The sequence below is a fragment of the Pseudophryne corroboree genome, chromosome 11 (assembly GCF_028390025.1).
Source record: "Pseudophryne corroboree isolate aPseCor3 chromosome 11, aPseCor3.hap2, whole genome shotgun sequence".
Classification (NCBI taxonomy): Eukaryota; Metazoa; Chordata; class Amphibia; order Anura; family Myobatrachidae; genus Pseudophryne; species Pseudophryne corroboree.
The window spans coordinates 167,025,374-167,043,574 of NC_086454.1; the positions used below are offsets into that span (position 1 = coordinate 167,025,374).

The 18,201-nt window shown below is 35.2% G+C and overlaps 8 non-coding genes across 8 annotated transcripts; all 8 read right to left on the reverse strand.

Moving 5' to 3' along the window:
* Positions 1–3,635: 3,635 nt before the first annotated feature.
* On the reverse strand, positions 3,636–3,708 carry TRNAI-AAU (transfer RNA isoleucine (anticodon AAU)). Its single transcript has one exon. It is a non-coding gene; the product is annotated as a tRNA-Ile (tRNA).
* A 1,586-nt stretch (positions 3,709–5,294) lies between these two features.
* On the reverse strand, positions 5,295–5,367 carry TRNAI-AAU (transfer RNA isoleucine (anticodon AAU)). Its single transcript has one exon. It is a non-coding gene; the product is annotated as a tRNA-Ile (tRNA).
* A 1,586-nt stretch (positions 5,368–6,953) lies between these two features.
* TRNAI-AAU (transfer RNA isoleucine (anticodon AAU)) lies at positions 6,954–7,027 on the reverse strand. The gene has a single exon. It is a non-coding gene; the product is annotated as a tRNA-Ile (tRNA).
* Positions 7,028–8,613: 1,586 nt separating this feature from the next.
* Positions 8,614–8,687, reverse strand: TRNAI-AAU (transfer RNA isoleucine (anticodon AAU)). Its single transcript has one exon. It is a non-coding gene; the product is annotated as a tRNA-Ile (tRNA).
* Positions 8,688–10,287: 1,600 nt separating this feature from the next.
* On the reverse strand, positions 10,288–10,361 carry TRNAI-AAU (transfer RNA isoleucine (anticodon AAU)). The gene has a single exon. It is a non-coding gene; the product is annotated as a tRNA-Ile (tRNA).
* Positions 10,362–11,949: 1,588 nt separating this feature from the next.
* On the reverse strand, positions 11,950–12,023 carry TRNAI-AAU (transfer RNA isoleucine (anticodon AAU)). The gene has a single exon. It is a non-coding gene; the product is annotated as a tRNA-Ile (tRNA).
* A 1,591-nt stretch (positions 12,024–13,614) lies between these two features.
* TRNAI-AAU (transfer RNA isoleucine (anticodon AAU)) lies at positions 13,615–13,688 on the reverse strand. The gene has a single exon. It is a non-coding gene; the product is annotated as a tRNA-Ile (tRNA).
* Positions 13,689–15,279: 1,591 nt separating this feature from the next.
* Positions 15,280–15,353, reverse strand: TRNAI-AAU (transfer RNA isoleucine (anticodon AAU)). Its single transcript has one exon. It is a non-coding gene; the product is annotated as a tRNA-Ile (tRNA).
* Positions 15,354–18,201: the final 2,848 nt, after the last annotated feature.

Genomic DNA, 18,201 nt, shown 5'->3' on the forward strand with positions numbered 1-18,201 from the left:
TTTCACAGTTCAGGGGGCAATGCTGAAGGAGCGTCACAATCCCCTAGCTCAATTACATTGGGATAAGCGAGGTCTACTGTATGCACATTACGGTATACCGAGCTGGATCGCTTAGCAACCTGACAAAATGGCCGCCGACCGTGAACTCCCAGCACGTGGCAGCGCTCGGATATGTAGTGAGATACAATATGGCATACATTTCACAGTTCAGGGGGCAATGCTGAAGGAGCGTCACAATCCCCTAGCTCAATTACATTGGGATAAGCGAGGTCTATGCACATTACGGTATACCGAGCTGGATCGCTTAGCAACCTGACAACATGGCCGCCGACCGTGAACTCCCAGCACGTGGCAGCGCTCGGATATGTAGTGAGATACAATATGGCATACATTTCACAGTTCAGGGGGCAATGCTGAAGGAGCGTCACAATCCCCTAGCTCAATTACATTGGGATAAGCGAGGTCTACTGTATGCACATTACGGTATACCGAGCTGGATCGCTTAGCAACCTGACAAAATGGCCGCCGACCGTGAACTCCCAGCACGTGGCAGCGCTCGGATATGTAGTGAGATACAATATGGCATACATTTCACAGTTCAGGGGGCAATGCTGAAGGAGCGTCACAATCCCCTAGCTCAATTACATTGGGATAAGCGAGGTCTATGCACATTACGGTATACCGAGCTGGATCGCTTAGCAACCTGACAACATGGCCGCCGACCGTGAACTCCCAGCACGTGGCAGCGCTCGGATATGTAGTGAGAGATGGTATACATTTTAAAATACACCGGGATAAGTTGTACAGGCCATGGAGCAATGCACAGGGACATTCATCATTTACGTACAGTACAGTACTGTATATAAATAATTGTAAACCGTAAATGAAAGAATTACCGGTCAAATACTGTATGACGAAACTGTGTCAATGAGCTGGAACAGTATGGCCTGTGAAGAAGTTTTCGAAGGCAGAAACGGAGAGCAAATTATCAGGAGATTTCTGAAAGGTCTGTTGGTTTATGCCTTAGAGGACTCGGACGCTCGCATTTGTAAAGCACGGTGTTTTCCTCCGCCTCCTGCTAGCCTGTTGCCCTTCCCCCATGGGAGCCTGCACAGATCATGCAGTAGACAGGGAGGGAATGCAGGTCATGTGCAATACACAAACGCCCACTGTAGTACTATTTTGCTCACTTACAGTACCGTACTGTAGGTTGCATTTAGCGTAAAGAATCGCTCCTGCAGATGTACTTTGATTTATGTGAAACCTGTGTGCATCCTTCCATTGGATGTACTGTATTGGAGAGAATTTTTTTTTTTTTAAAGTGAATGTCACGGGAACACATTAAAAATAAGGTTGGCACTTCCTTCCCATTGGTGTTGGTTTACAGTATGCCGTAGTGTACTCGGACGCTCATGTACTGTAATTGCATTTCAAAGGCACAGTATTTTCCATCATCTCCCCCCTACCCCCATCGCCCTTCCCCCCTGGGGGCCTGCACAGGGAGGAAATTCAGGTCCTGTGCAATACACAAACGCTGAAGATCTACAGTACTGTTTTGCTCAGTTGGTAGCGTCAGAATACACTCATTTCATTCCCGCTGTTTAGGTGCATTTAGCGTAAAGAATCGCTCCTGCAGATGTACTTTGATTTATGTGAAACCTGTGTGCATCCTTCCATTGACTGTCTTACAATGTAAATAAAATAATACAGTGCATTATTACAGAAAAAAAAAAAAAAAAGAAAGAAAGCACATCAGGTCTCGAACCCTGGACTCCCAGCGAGGGAGGTGGGAGCCTTCACCCCTAGCCCACGACGCCTCATGAGAGATTTCCAATTTCATGTGTGAAAGTACTGCAAACAGCGCCCGGCCCCCGCCCCATTGCTGTTGGTTTATGCCTTAGAGGACTCGGACGCTCGCATTTGTAAAGCACGGTGTTTTCCTCCGCCTCCTGCTAGCCTGTTGCCCTTCCCCCATGGGAGCCTGCACAGATCATGCAGTAGACAGGGAGGGAATGCAGGTCATGTGCAATACACAAACGCCCACTGTAGTACTATTTTGCTCACTTACAGTACCGTACTGTAGGTTGCATTTAGCGTAAAGAATCGCTCCTGCAGATGTACTTTGATTTATGTGAAACCTGTGTGCATCCTTCCATTGGATGTACTGTATTGGAGAGAATTTTTTTTTTTTTAAAGTGAATGTCACGGGAACACATTAAAAATAAGGTTGGCACTTCCTTCCCATTGGTGTTGGTTTACAGTATGCCGTAGTGTACTCGGACGCTCATGTACTGTAATTGCATTTCAAAGGCACAGTATTTTCCATCGTCTCCCCCCTACCCCCATCGCCCTTCCCCCCTGGGGGCCTGCACAGGGAGGAAATTCAGGTCCTGTGCAATACACAAACGCTGAAGATCTACAGTACTGTTTTGCTCAGTTGGTAGCGTCAGAATACACTCATTTCATTCCCGCTGTTTAGGTGCATTTAGCGTAAAGAATCGCTCCTGCAGATGTACTTTGATTTATGTGAAACCTGTGTGCATCCTTCCATTGACTGTCTTACAATGTAAATAAAATAATACAGTGCATTATTACAGAAAAAAAAAAAAAAAAGAAAGAAAGCACATCAGGTCTCGAACCCTGGACTCCCAGCGAGGGAGGTGGGAGCCTTCACCCCTAGCCCACGACGCCTCATGAGAGATTTCCAATTTCATGTGTGAAAGTACTGCAAACAGCGCCCGGCCCCCGCCCCATTGCTGTTGGTTTATGCCTTAGAGGACTCGGACGCTCGCATTTGTAAAGCACGGTGTTTCCTCCGCCTCCTGCTAGTCCTCCATTCCCATTATGCATTAGCGAACTCAGACGCTCATATATTTTAAAAGCACGGTGTTTATGCATTGTACTGTACATTCTTCCTTTTACACAATTACTGTAGTTGCGTCTCCATACACATACTGTACTGTACAATACTCCATACTTTTTCCACCGCCTCCCGTTACGCCTACAGTATTGCCAGAGCTGTAGATCAATCCGCCGCTATACTGTACGATCGAAAGTACTGGATTAGTGGAGCATTAGCGACACAGTGGTGGAGATGTGTAATGCATGATGAGTATCTAGATCGTCTCAACGCGCCTGCCTGTGATGAAACTCAGCTATCGCATTAGCGTGGCTAGACGCCCGTCTCGGCGGAGAAACAGTCAAGATAAAGTTGGCTACATCTGTATGTCAAATATTTGGAAATAAGAAAAGATGCAATAAGAATGCAGAGATCCATTACTTGTGCTCTGGTCTTTAGAAATGCTCCATTTTTTTTACTTCAGTGTGCACTAATGAGAGGGGAGCTCATATCTTCTTCTTATTCTAGTAACACCTAGTGCCCTCTATGTTTGAGCAGCAATATAATAACTGATTAATTTGCCCTTGCATATCTTAGTTATGCCATATTGCTTGATTTGAGACAAAAGTCACTGAGCCATGTAGAGAAAAATCTTCATCAGCCAAAGGATGACACTCCCACTGGCTTCTGATATGTATTTGAAGAGATTTTGTGATATATGTGTCTATGATGTTTTCAAGTATTCATGCACTCCACCGATGAGCTTATTCCATTCTTGTCCATCAAGAAAAGCAAATGGCCCATACGGGATCGAACCCGTGACCTTGGCGTTATTAGCACCACACTCTAACCAACTGAGCTAACCAGCCACAGATGTTACTACAAGCAAACACAAAACTGGCAAATGTACCTCAAAGCACAGATCATATTTTGTTTTTATAGCTTTTCATTTTTCAAAAAAAAGCTTAAGCCATAGAGTCACTTGAAGCATGGGTATCATAAAAATGCTCCAGTTTCTTTCCACATTACAAAATAAAAATAAATATTAGATAGGATAATAACAAAGATTAAGGCATCTACTAATAGTATAAAAATAGACAATTTAGACAAGGAGTATATGCAAATCTAAGCAAAATCAATCTAAAAAATCTAATACACAATTTTTAATTGTAAATTTACAGATTGTTGAAAAAGATATTCCCAGGATGTAATCCATTATGTATTAAATTTAGTATGTTTTACCAAGTTGTGTATGAATAACTTTTAACACAAAAAAATATATATTGGGGCTAGTAGCTTAATGTGCCCATTGGAAATAAAGAATGCTAGCCCATTTTGGAATGCAAAGCTTAAGAAAATACAAACTTCAATCCATAGGAAAGCACTTTTTATTCAGTCTACACTCTGTAATCATACTATAGCTTAATTTACAAATTGTGATGTCATTATCAGACTTAACTCACAAGAGACTTTCATCCTTGGTCTATAAAAAAGGCAGTCCTCTGTTATAAAGCTTGAAACAATTGTAAGTGGCTGATATGCAAATATGGAAATACAGAAAAACTGTCAATTCAATGCTAGGATAACATAAGGGGCGATGCTCCAACTGAAATTGGTCCTAGGCATTTAGGTTTCTAGTATCTATCTTCTCCTTTAAAAAATAGGTTACTTTTTATATATTATCATTGGGTTTGGACAAATATTCTACATAATACCTATTGCATCCCTGAGCTTATTAGAAACTTGAAATAATATATATAAAGTATTGAATTTCTTTTCTTTGCATTTAAAAGATGAGCGCACTTCAGTAGATGCCATTGCTCAGGTGAGGGTTCCATGGTGTAATTGTTAGCACCCTGGACTTTGAATCTAGTAAACTGAGTTCATATCTCGTGGGAGCTAACATTGTTTATTTTCCTTTTGTTCAAAGCTCCATTTTCATTCAATGTATGAGTATTGCAAATCTTCATTTAAAATTCATATAAATTCCATCATCTTCAGTGGTGTCCTTTGTTTAAACTCATTTTTAAACTTATCAAATCAGAAGTATGTCAAATATTTGGAAATAAGAAAAGATGCAATAAGAATGCAGAGATCCATTACTTGTGCTCTGGTCTTTAGAAATTCTCCATTTTTTTTACTTCAGTGTGCACTAATGAGAGGGGAGCACATATCTTCTTCTTCTTCTAGTAACACCTAGTGCCCTCTATGTTTGAGCAGCAATATAACTGATTAATTTGCCCTTGCATATCTTAGTTATGCCATATTGCTTGATTTGAGACAAAAGTCACTGAGCCATGTAGAGAAAAATCTTCATCAGCCAAAGGATGACACTCCCACTGGCTTCTGATATGTATTTGAAGAGATTTTGTGATATATGTGTCTATGATGTTTTCAAGTATTCATGCACTCCACCGATGAGCTTATTCCATTCTTGTCCATCAAGAAAAGCAAATGGCCCATACGGGATCGAACCCGTGACCTTGGCGTTATTAGCACCACACTCTAACCAACTGAGCTAACCGGCCACAGATGTTACTACAAGCAAACACAAAACTGGCAAATGTACCTCAAAGCACAGATCATATTTTGTTTTTATAGCTTTTCATTTTTCAAAAAAAAGCTTAAGCCATAGAGTCACTTGAAGCATGGGTATCATAAAAATGCTCCAGTTTCTTTCCACATTACAAAATAAAAATAAATATTAGATAGGATAATAACAAAGATTAAGGCATCTACTAATAGTATAAAAATAGACAATTTAGACAAGGAGTATATGCAAATCTAAGCAAAATCAATCTAAAAAATCTAATACACAATTTTTAATTGTAAATTTACAGATTGTTGAAAAAGATAATCCCAGGATGTAATCCATTATGTATTAAATTTAGTATGTTTTACCAAGTTGTGTATGAATAACTTTTAACACAAAAAAAAATATATTGGGGCTAGTAGCTTAATGTGCCCATTGGAAATAAAGAATGCTAGCCCATTTTGGAATGCAAAGCTTAAGAAAATACAAACTTCAATCCATAGGAAAGCACTTTTTATTCAGTCTACACTCTGTAATCATACTATAGCTTAATTTACAAATTGTGATGTCATTATCAGACTTAACTCACAAGAGACTTTCATCCTTGGTCTATAAAAAAGGCATTCCTCTGTTATAAAGCTTGAAACAATTGTAAGTGGCTGATATGCAAATATGGAAATACAGAAAAACTGTCAATTCAATGCTAGGATAACATAAGGGGCGATGCTCCAACTGCAATTGGTCCTAGGCATTTAGGTTTCTAGTATCTATCTTCTCCTTTAAAAAATAGGTTACTTTTTATATATTATCATTGGGTTTGGACAAATATTCTACATAATACCTATTGCATCCCTGAGCTTATTAGAAACTTGAAATAATATATATAAAGTATTGAATTTCTTTTCTTTGCATTAAAAAGATGAGCGCACTTCAGTAGATGCCATTGCTCAGGTGAGGGTTCCATGGTGTAATTGTTAGCACCCTGGACTTTGAATCTAGTAAACTGAGTTCATATCTCGTGGGAGCTAACATTGTTTATTTTCCTTTTGTTCAAAGCTCCATTTTCATTCAATGTATGAGTATTGCAAATCTTCATTTAAAATTCATATAAATTCCATCATCTTCAGTGGTGTCCTTTGTTTAAACTCATTTTTAAACTTAGCAAATCAGAAGTATGTCAAATATTTGGAAATAAGAAAAGATGCAATAAGAATGCAGAGATCCATTACTTGTGCTCTGGTCTTTAGAAATTCTCCATTTTTTTTACTTCAGTGTGCACTAATGAGAGGGGAGCACATATCTTCTTCTTCTTCTAGTAACACCTAGTGCCCTCTATGTTTGAGCAGCAATATAACTGATTAATTTGCCCTTGCATATCTTAGTTATGCCATATTGCTTGATTTGAGACAAAAGTCACTGAGCCATGTAGAGAAAAATCTTCATCAGCCAAAGGATGACACTCCCACTGGCTTCTGATATGTATTTGAAGAGATTTTGTGATATTTGTGTCTATGATGTTTTCAAGTATTCATGCACTCCACCGATGAGCTTATTCCATTCTTGTCCATCAAGAAAAGTAAATGGCCCATACGGGGATCGAACCCGTGACCTTGGCGTTATTAGCACCATGCTCTAACCAACTGAGCTAACCGGCCACAGATATCACTGCAAGCAAACACAAAACTGGCAAATGTACCTCAAAGCACAGATCATATTTTTTTTTATAACATTTCATTTTTCAAAAAAAAGCTTAAGCCATAGAGTCACTTGAAGCATGGGTATCATAAAAATGCTCCAGTTTCTTTCCACATTACAAAATAAAAATAAATATTAGATAGGATAATAACAAAGATTAAGGCATCTACTAATAGTATAAAAATAGACAATTTAGACAAGGAGTATATGCAAATCTAAGCAAAATCAATCTAAAAAATCTAATACACAATTTTTAATTGTAAATTTACAGATTGTTGAAAAAGATAATCCCAGGATGTAATCCATTATGTATTAAATTTAGTATGTTTTACCAAGTTGTGTATGAATAACTTTTAACACAAAAAAATATATATTGGGGAAGTAGCTTAATGTGCCCATTGGAAATAAAGAATGCTAGCCCATTTTGGAATGCAAAGCTTAAGAAAATACAAACTTCAATCCATAGGAAAGCACTTTTTATTCAGTCTACACTCTGTAATCATACTATAGCTTAATTTACAAATTGTGATGTCATTATCAGACTTAACTCGCAAGAGACTTTCATCCTTGGTCTATAAAAAAGGCAGTACTCTGTTATAAAGCTTGAAACAATTGTAAGTGGCTGATATGCAAATATGGAAATACAGAAAAACTGTCAATTCAATGCTAGGATAACATAAGGGGTGATGCTCCAACTGAAATTGGTCCTAGGCATTTAGGTTTCTAGTATCTATCTTCTCCTTTAAAAAATAGGTTACTTTTTATATATTATCATTGGGTTTGGACAAATATTCTACATAATACCTATTGCATCCCTGAGCTTATTAGAAACTTGAAATAATATATATAAAGTATTGAATTTCTTTTCTTTGCATTTAAAAGATGAGCGCACTTCAGTAGATGCCATTGCTCAGGTGAGGGTTCCATGGTGTAATTGTTAGCACCCTGGACTTTGAATCTAGTAATCTGAGTTCATATCTCGTGGGAGCTAACATTGTTTATTTTCCTTTTGTTCAAAGCTCCATTTTCATTCAATGTATGAGTATTGCAAATCTTCATTTAAAATTCATATAAATTCCATCATCTTCAGTGGTGTCCTTTGTTTAAACTCATTTTTAAACTTATCAAATCAGAAGTATGTCAAATATTTGGAAATAAGAAAAGATGCAATAAGAATGCAGAGATCCATTACTTGTGCTCTGGTCTTTAGAAATTCTCCATTTTTTTTACTTCAGTGTGCACTAATGAGAGGGGAGCACATATCTTCTTCTTCTTCTAGTAACACCTAGTGCCCTCTATGTTTGAGCAGCATTATAATAACTGATTAATTTGCCCTTGCATATCTTACTTATGCCATATTGCTTGATTTGAGACAAAAGTCACTGAGCCATGTAGAGAAAAATCTTCATCAGCCAAAGGATGACACTCCCACTGGCTTCTGATATGTATTTGAAGAGATTTTGTGATATATGTGTCTATGATGTTTTCAAGTATTCATGCACTCCACGAGGAGCTTATTCCATTCTTGTGCATCAAGAAAAGCAAATGGCCCATACGGGGATCAAACCCGTGACCTTGGCGTTATTAGCACCACGCTCTAACCAACTGAGCTAACAGGCCACAAATATTACTGCCTGCAAACACAAAACTGGCAAATGTACCTCAAAGCACAGATCATATTTTGTTTTTATAGCATTTCATTTTTCAAAAAAAAGCTTAAGCCATAGAGTCACTTGAAGCATGGGTATCATAAAAACGCTCCAGTTTCTTTCCACATTACAAAATAAAAATAAATATTAGATAGGATAATAACAAAGATTAAGGCATCTACTAATAGGATAAAAATAGACAATTTAGACAAGGAGTATTTGCAAATCTAAGCAAAATCAATCTAAAAAATCTAATACACAATTTTTAATTGTAAATTTACAGATTGTTGAAAAAGATAATCCCAGGATGTAATCCATTATGTATTAAATTTAGTATGTTTTACCAAGTTGTGTATGAATAACTTTTAACACAAAAAAATATATATTGGGGAAGTAGCTTAATGTGCCCATTGGAAATAAAGAATGCTAGCCCATTTTGGAATGCAAAGCTTAAGAAAATACAAACTTCAATCCATAGGAAAGCACTTTTTATTTAGTCTACACTCTGTAATCATACTATAGCTTAATTTACAAATTGTGATGTCATTATCAGACTTAACTCACAAGAGACTTTCATCATTGGTCTATAAAAAAGGCAGTCCTCTGTTATAAAGCTTGAAACAATTGTAAGTGGCTGATATGCAAATATGGAAATACAGAAAAACTGTCAATTCAATGCTAGGATAACATAAGGGGTGATGCTCCAAGTGAAATTAGTCCTAGGCATTTAGGTTTCTAGTATCTATCTTCTCCTTTAAAAAATAGGTTACTTTTTATATATTATCATTGGTTTTGGACAAATATTCTACATAATACCTATTGCATCCCTGAGCTTATTAGAAACTTGAAATAATATATATAAAGTATTGAATTTCTTTTCTTTGCATTTAAAAGATGAGTGCACTTCAGTAGATGCTATTGCTTAGGTGAAGGTTCCATGGTGTAATTGTTAGCACCCTGGACTTTGAATCTAGTCATCTGAGTTCATATCTCGTGGGAGCTAACATTGTTTATTTTCCTTTTGTTCAAAGCTCCATTTTCATTCAATGTATGAGTATTGCAAATCTTCATTTAAAATTCATATAAATTCCATCATCTTCAGTGGTGTCCTTTGTTTAAACTAATTTTTAAACTTATCAAATCAGAAGTATGTCAAATATTTGGAAATAAGAAAAGATGCAATAAGAATGCAGAGATCCATTACTTGTGCTCTGGTCTTTAGAAATTCTCCATTTTTTTTACTTCAGTGTGCACTAATGAGAGGGGAGCACATATATTCTTCTTCTTCTTCTTCTTCTTCTAGTAACACCTAGTGCCCTCTATGTTTGAGCAGCAGTATAATAACTGATTAATTTTCCCTTGAATATCTTAGTTATGCCATATTGCTTGATTTGAGACAAATGTCACTGAGCCATGTAGAGAAAAATCTTCATCAGCCAAAGGATGACACTCCCACTGGTTTCTTATATGTATTTGAAGAGATTTTGTGATATATGTGTCTATGATGTTTTCAAGTATTCATGCACTCCACCGATGAGCTTATTCCATTCTTGTCCATCAAGAAAAGCAAATAGCCCATACGGGGATCGAACCCGTGACCTTGGCGTTATTAGCACCACACTCTAACCAACCGAGCTAACAGGCCACAGATATTGCTGCCAGCATACACAAAACTGGCAAATGTACCTCAAAGCACAGATCATATTTTGTTTTTATAGCATTTCATTTTTCAAAAAAAAGCTTAAGCCATAGAGTCACTTGAAGCATGGGTATCATAAAAATGCTCCAGTTTCTTTCCACATTACAAAATAAAAATAAATATTAGATAGGATAATAACAAAGATTAAGGCATCTAGTAATAGTATAAAAATAGACAATTTAGACTAGGAGTATATGCAAATCTAAGCAAAATCAATCTAAAAAATCTAATACACAATTTTTAATTGTAAATTTACAGATTGTTGAAAAAGATAATCCCAGGATGTAATTCATTATGTATTAAATTTAGTATGTTTTACCAAGTTGTGTATGAATAACTTTTAACACAAAAAAATATATATTGGGGCTAGAAGCTTAATGTGCCCATTGGAAATAAAGAATGCTAGCCCATTTTGGAATGCAAAGCTTAAGAAAATACAAACTTCAATCCATAGGAAAGCACTTTTTATTCAGTCTACACTCTGTAATCATACTATAGCTTAATTTACAAATTGTGATGTCATTATCAGACTTAACTCACAAGAGACTGTCATCCTTGGTCTATAAAAAGGCAGTCCTTTGTTATAAAGCTTGAAACAATTGTAAGTGGCTGATATGCAAATATGGAAATACAGAAAAACTGTCAATTCAATGCTAGGATAACATAAGGGGTGATGCTCCAACTGAAATTGGTCCTAGGCATTTAGGTTTCTAGTATCTATCTTCTCCTTTAAAAAATAGGTTACTTTTTATATATTATCATTGGGTTTGGACAAATATTCTACATAATACCTATTGCATCCCTGAGCTTATTAGAAACTTGAAATAATATATATAAAGTATTGGATTTCTTTTCTTTGCATTTAAAAGATGAGCGCACTTCAGTAGATGCCATTGCTCAGGTGAGGGTTCCATGGTGTAATTGTTAGCACCCTGGACTTTGAATCTAGTAATCTGAGTTCATATCTCGTGGGAGCTAACATTGTTTATTTTCCTTTTGTTCAAAGCTCCATTTTCATTCAATGTATGAGTATTGCAAATCTTCATTTAAAATTCATATAAATTCCATCATCTTCAGTGGTGTCCTTTGTTTAAACTAATTTTTGAACTTATCAAATCAGAAGTATGTCAAATATTTGGAAATAAGAAAAGATGCAATAAGAATGCAGAGATCCATTACTTGTGCTCTGGTCTTTAGAAATTCTCCATTTTTTTTACTTCAGTGTGCACTAATGAGAGGGGAGCACATATCTTCTTCTTCTTCTAGTAACACCTAGTGCCCTCTATGTTTGAGCAGCAATATAATAACTGATTAATTTGCCCTTGCATATCTTAGTTATGCCATATTGCTTGATTTGAGACAAAAGTCACTGAGCCATGTAGAGAAAAATCTTCATCAGCCAAAGGATGACACTCCCACTGGCTTCTGATATGTATTTGAAGAGATTTTGTGATATATGTGTCTATGATATTTTCAAGTATTCATGCACTCCACCGATGAGCTTATTCCATTCTTGTCCATCAAGAAAAGCAAATGGCCCATATGGGGATCGAACCCGTGACCTTGGCGTTATTAGCACCACGCTCTAACCAACTGAGCTAACCGGCCACAGATATTACTGCAAGCAAACACAAAACTGGCAAATGTACCTCAAAGCACAGATCATATTTTGTTTTTATAGCATTTCATTTTTCAAAAAAAAGCTTAAGCCATAGAGTCACTTGAAGCATGGGTATCATAAAAATGCTCCAGTTTCTTTCCACATTACAAAATAAAAATAAATATTAGATAGGATAATTACAAAGATTAAGGCATCTAGTAATAGTATAAAAATAGACAATTTAGACTAGGAGTATATGCAATTCTAAGCAAAATCAATCTAAAAAATCTAATACACAATTTTTAATTGTAAATTTACAGATTGTTGAAAAAGATAATCCCAGGATGTAATCCATTATGTATTAAATTTAGTATGTTTTACCAAGTTGTGTATGAATAACTTTTAACACAAAAAAATATATATTGGGGAAGAAGCTTAATGTGCCTATTGGAAATAAATAATGCTAGCCCATTTTGGAATGCAGAGCTTAAGAAAATACAAATTTCAATCCATAGGAAAGCACTTTTTATTCAGTCTACACTCTGTAATCATACTATAGCTTAATTTACAAATTATGATGTCATTATCAGACTTAACTCACAAGAGACTTTCATCCTTGGTCTATAAAAAAGGCAGTCCTCTGTTATAAAGCTTGAAACAATTGTAAGTGGCTGATATACAAATATGGAAATACAGAAAAACTGTCAATTCAATGCGAGGATAACATAAGGGGTGATGCTCCAACTGAAATTGGTCCTAGGCATTTAGGTTTCTAGTATCTATCTTCTCCTTTAAAAAAATAGGTTACTTTTTATATATTATCATTGGGTTTGGACAAATATTCTACATAATACCTATTGCATCCCTGAGCTTATTAGAAACTTGAAATAATATATATAAAGTATTGAATTTCTTTTCTTTGCATTTAAAAGATGAGCGCACTTCAGTAGATGCCATTGCTCAGGTGAGGGTTCCATGGTGTAATTGTTAGCACCCTGGACTTTGAATCTAGTAATCTGAGTTCATATCTCGTGGGAGCTAACATTGTTTATTTTCCTTTTGTTCAAAGCTCCATTTTCATTCAATGTATGAGTATTGCAAATCTTCATTTAAAATTCATATAAATTCCATCATCTTCAGTGGTGTCCTTTGTTTAAACTCATTTTTAAACTTATCAAATCAGAAGTATGTCAAATATTTGGAAATAAGAAAAGATGCAATAAGAATGCAGAGATCCATTACTTGTGCTCTGGTCTTTGGAAATTCTCCATTTTTTTTTTACTTCAGTGTGCACTAATGAGAGGGGAGCACATATCTTCTTCTTCTTCTAGTAACACCTAGTGCCCTCTATGTTTGAGCAGCAATATAATAACTGATTAATTTGCCCTTGCATATCTTAGTTATGCCATATTGCTTGATTTGAGACAAAAGTCACTGAGCCATGTAGAGAAAAATCTTCATCAGCCAAAGGATGACACTCCCACTGGCTTCTGATATGTATTTGAAGAGATTTTGTGATATATGTGTCTATGATGTTTTCAAGTATTCATGCACTCCACCGATGAGCTTATTCCATTCTTGTCCATCAAGAAAAGCAAATGGCCCATACGGGGATCAAACCCATGACCTTGGCGTTATTAGCACCACGCTCTAACCAACTGAGCTAACCAGCCACAGATATTACTGCAAGCAAACACAAAACTGGCAAATATATCTCAAAGCACAGATCATATTTTGTTTTTATAGCATTTCATTTTTCAAAAAAAAGCTTAAGCCATAGAGTCACTTGAAGCATGGGTATCATAAAAATGCTCCAGTTTCTTTCCACATTACAAAATAAAAATAAATATTAGATAGGATAATAACAAAGATTAAGGCATCTAGTAATAGTATAAAAATAGACAATTTAGACAAGGAGTATATGCAAATCTAAGCAAAATCAATCAAAAAAATCTAATACACAATTTTTAATTGTAAATTTACAGATTGTTGAAAAAGATAATCCCAGGATGTAATCCATTATGTATTAAATTTAGTATGTTTTACCAAGTTGTGTATGAATAACTTTTAACACAAAAAAATATATATTGGGGAAGAAGCTTAATGTGCCCATTGGAAATAAAGAATGCTAGCCCATTTTGGAATGCAAAGCTTAAGAAAATACAAACTTCAATCCATAGGAAAGCACTTTTTATTCAGTCTACACTCTGTAATCATACTATAGCTTAATTTACAAATTGTGATGTCATTATCAGACTTAACTCACAAGAGACTTTCATCCTTGGTCTATAAAAAAGGCAGTCCTCTGTTATAAAGCTTGAAACAATTGTAAGTGGCTGATATGCAAATATGGAAATACAGAAAAACTGTCAATTCAATGCTAGGATAATATAAGGGGTGATGCTCCAACTGAAATTGGTCCTAGGCATTTAGGTTTCTAGTATCTATATTCTCCTTTAAAAAATAGGTTACTTTTTATATATTATCATTGGGTTTGGTCAAATATTCTACATAATACCTATTGCATCCCTGAGCTTATTAGAAACTTGAAATAATATATATAAAGTATTGAATTTCTTTTCTTTGCATTTAAAAGATGAGCGCACTTCAGTGGATGTCATTGCTCAGGTGAGGGTTCCATGGTGTAATTGTTAGCACCCTGGACTTTGAATCTAGTAATCTGAGTTCATATCTCATGGGAGCTAACATTGTTTATTTTCCTTTTGTTCAAAGCTCAATTTTCATTCAATGTATGAGTATTGCAAATCTTCATTTAAAATTCATACAAATTCCATCATCTTCAGTGGTGTCCTTTGTTTAAACTCATTTTTAAACTTATCAAATCAGAAGTATGTCAAATATTTGGAAATAAGAAAAGATGCAATAAGAATGCAGAGATCCATTACTTGTGCTCTGGTCTTTAGAAATTCTCCATTTTTTTTACTTCAGTGTGCACTAATGAGAGGGGAGCACATATCTTCTTCTTCTTCTTCTAGTAACACCTAGTGCCCTCTATGTTTGAGCAGCAATATAATAACTGATTAATTTGCCCTTGCATATCTTAGTTATGCCATATTGCTTGATTTGAGACAAAAGTCACTGAGCCACGTAGAGAAAAATCTTCATCAGCCAAAGGATGACACGCCCACTGGCTTCTGATATGTATTTGAAGAGATTTTGTGATATATGTGTCTATGATGTTTTCAAGTATTCATGCACTCCACAGATGAGCTTATTCCATTCTTGTCCATCAAGAAAGGCAAATGGCCCATACGGGGATCGAACCCGTGACCTTGGCGTTATTAGCACCACACTCTAACCAACTGCGCTAACCGGCCACAGATATTACTGCAAGCAAACACAAAACTGGCAAATATATCTCAAAGCACAGATCATATTTTGTTTTTATAGCATTTCATTTTTCAAAAAAAAGCTTAAGCCATAGAGTCACTTGAAGCATGGGTATCATAAAAATGCTCCAGTTTCTTTCCACATTACAAAATAAAAATAAATATTAGATAGGATAATTACAAAGATTAAGGCATCTAGTAATAGTATAAAAATAGACAATTTAGACTAGGAGTATATGCAAATCTAAGCAAAATCAATCTAAAAAATCTAATACACAATTTTTAATTGTAAATTTACAGATTGTTGAAAAAGATAATCCCAGGATGTAATCCATTATGTATTAAATTTAGTATGTTTTACCAAGTTGTGTATGAATAACTTTTAACACAAAAAAATATATATTGGGGAAGAAGCTTAATGTGCCCATTGGAAATAAATAATGCTAGCCCATTTTGGAATGCAAAGCTTAAGAAAATACAAACTTCAATCCATAGGAAAGCACTTTTTATTCAGTCTACACTCTGTAATCATACTATAGCTTAATTTACAAATTGTGATGTCATTATCAGACTTAACTCACAAGAGACTTTCATCCTTGGTCTATAAAAAAGGCAATCCTCTGTTATAAAGCTTGAAACAATTGTAAGTGGCTGATATGCAAATATGGAAATACAGAAAAACTGTCAATTCAATGCTAGGATAACATAAGGGGTGATGCTCCAACTGAAATTGGTCCTAGGCATTTAGGTTTCTAGTATCTATCTTCTCCTTTAAAAAATAGGTTACTTTTTATATATTATCATTGGGTTTGGACAAATATTCTACATAATACCTATTGCATCCCTGAGCTTATTAGAAACTTGAAATAATATATATAAAGTATTGAATTTCTTTTCTTTGCATTTAAAAGATGAGCGCACTTCAGTAGATGCCATTGCTCAGGTGAGGGTTCCATGGTGTAATTGTTAGCAACCTGGACTTTGAATCTAGTAATCTGAGTTCATATCTCGTGGGAGCTAACATTGTTTATTTTCCTTTTGTTCAAAGCTCCATTTTCATTCAATGTATGAGTATTGCAAATCTTCATTTAAAATTCATATAAATTCCATCATCTTCAGTGGTGTCCTTTGTTTAAACTCATTTTTAAACTTATCAAATCAGAAGTATGTCAAATATTTGGAAATAAGAAAAGATGCAATAAGAATGCAGAGATCCATTACTTGTGCTCTGCTCTTTAGAAATTCTCCATTTTCTTTTACTTCAGTGTGCACTAATGAGAGGGGAGCACATATCTTCTTCTTCTTCTAGTAACACCTAGTGCCCTCTATGTTTGAGCAGCAATATAACTGTTTAATTTGCCCTTGCATATCTTACTTATGCCATATTGCTTGATTTGAGACAAAAGTCACTGAGCCATGTAGAGAAAAATCGCTCTAACCAACTGAGCTAACCGGCCACAGATATCACTGCAAGCAAACACAAAACTGGCAAATGTACCTCAAAGCACAGATCATATTTTGTTTTTATAGCATTTCATTTTTCAAAAAAAAGCTTAAGCCATAGAGTCACTTGAAGCATGGGTATCATAAAAATGCTCCAGTTTCTTTCCACATTACAAAATAAAAAATAATATTAGGTAGGATAATAACAAAGATTAAGGCATCTACTAATAGTATAAAAATAGACAATTTAGACAAGGAGTATATGCAAATCTAAGCAAAATCAATCTAAAAAATCTAATACACAATTTTTAATTGTAAATTTACAGATTGTTGAAAAAGATAATCCAGGATGTAATCCATTATGTATTAAATTTAGTATGTTTTACCAAGTTGTGTATGAATAACTTTTAACACAAAAAAATAAATATTGGGGAAGTAGCTTAATGTGCCTATTGGAAATAAAGAATGCTAGTCCATTTTGGAATGCAAAGCTTAAGAAAATACAAACTTCAATCCATAGGAAAGCACTTTTTATTCAGTCTACACTCTGTAATCATACTATAGCTTAATTTACAAATTGTGATGTCATTATCAGACTTAACTCACAAGAGACTTTCATCCTTGGTCTATAAAAAAGGCAATCCTCTGTTATAAAGCTTGAAACAATTGTAAGTGGCTGATATGCAAATATGGAAATACAGAAAAACTGTCAATTCAATGCTAGGATAACATAAGGGGTGATGCTCCAACTGAAATTGGTCCTAGGCATTTAGGTTTCCAGTATCTATCTTCTCCTTTAAAAAATAGGTTACTTTTTATATATTATCATTGGTTTTGGACAAATATTCTACATAATACCTATTGCATCCCTGAGCTTATTAGAAACTTGAAATAATATATATAAAGTATTGAATTTCTTTTCTTTGCATTTAAAAGATGAGCGCACTTCAGTGGATGTCATTGCTCAGGTGAGGGTTCCATGGTGTAATTGTTAGCACCCTGGACTTTGAATCTAGTAATCTGAGTTCATATCTCATGGGAGCTAACATTGTTTATTTTCCTTTTGTTCAAAGCTCCATTTTCATTCAATGTATGAGTATTGCAAATCTTCATTTAAAATTCATATAAATTCCATCATCTTCAGTGGTGTCCTTTGTTTAAACTCATTTTTAAACTTATCAAATCAGAAGTATGTCAAATATTTGGAAATAAGAAAAGATGCAATAAGAATGCAGAGATCCATTACTTGTGCTCTGGTCTTTAGAAATTCTCAATTTTTTTTACTTCAGTGTGCACTAATGAGAGGGGAGCACATATCTTCTTCTTCTTCTAGTAACACCTAGTGCCCTCTATGTTTGAGCAGCAATATAATAACTGATTAATTTGCCCTTGC